Source organism: Ictalurus punctatus, chromosome 26 (assembly GCF_001660625.3).
Source record: "Ictalurus punctatus breed USDA103 chromosome 26, Coco_2.0, whole genome shotgun sequence".
In the NCBI taxonomy this organism is placed as follows: domain Eukaryota; kingdom Metazoa; phylum Chordata; class Actinopteri; order Siluriformes; family Ictaluridae; genus Ictalurus; species Ictalurus punctatus.
Window position 1 is genome coordinate 17,239,622 of NC_030441.2, and position 953 is coordinate 17,240,574.

The window sequence follows — 953 nt, forward strand, 5'->3', positions numbered from 1 at the left end:
ATGAACATTTCTACACTTTTACCGTTATAGAGCATGACATGATATGTGAATATGCACGATATGCAAATTAGAAACACCCCTCACGTCCTCTAGTAGCTAACCTAGAAGCTCCTATGTTCATATTGTTACTCATAAGTGTCCTAATGTTGGTTCACTTGTTTATTTATTCAACATCAGCCGAGTATTTCAAAATGTACCACCTTATACCACAATTCACAAGTCAGAAGACAGTTCCACAAAGTGGAACATAAAGGATCCATTTTATATAATTGCACTCCATTCTATAGTAACAGCTCATACACAGGGACTTGTATAGCGAATCAAACATAATCAAATACGCATATTTTCTCAAATAAATAAATAAAACAAAACATGTCTGTAAAGGTTGATACGGTGACGTGTTCTATTCGGAAATGTTTACGTAATGTTCAGGGAAGGAGTCTCCAGTGTCAGTGCTTTGTAACAGTCTGTAAGTTTCCTGCCACGGGAAAGTCTTCTGGATTTTTTGGTAACATGACAGCCTGTGTTTTTCTTCCTGTCTCATTAAGAGAGAGGAAAGAGAAAAGAGAGAGAGAAAGGCTGGTGAGGGAAAGTCTGTTTACAGCTACTATAACGTAAGCGGCAACAGGAACTAGCTTGTTTTGCGGGCGTTCCATAACAAATGAAAAATCGTCATAGTTTGGAAAATCTCTGTGGTTTAAGAGGAATAAAACACTTCCGGACGTGCTGTTATACAGTATAGGAACATCATCCACTTTGATGTTGTGCCACCTATATCTATTTCCTGTAACAGTGCGTTCCTACTGCGTGTCATTCCTTCCATAGTAACCAAGATTGTGTTCACTACCATTAGCTATGCTGGCTATCTAGCTTGGCTAACGTAGCATGCGGGTTCTGTAGACTTCATCGTCTAACAAGGGACACTTAAAGGTTGTGAAATTACAAACTGAGCT

At 38.8% G+C, this 953-nt stretch overlaps 1 protein-coding gene across 1 annotated transcript in view; it reads right to left on the bottom strand.

The window, feature by feature from the left end:
• Nucleotides 1-467, bottom strand: part of mast1a (microtubule associated serine/threonine kinase 1a) — a 61,978-nt gene extending 61,511 nt beyond the window's left edge. Inside the window, exon 1 of the mRNA XM_017457229.3 lies at nt 1-467. This exon is cut by the window's left edge and continues 820 nt beyond it. The gene's annotated coding sequence lies outside the window, so the exon portion shown is untranslated.
• Between the last annotated feature and the right edge of the window lie 486 nt (nt 468-953).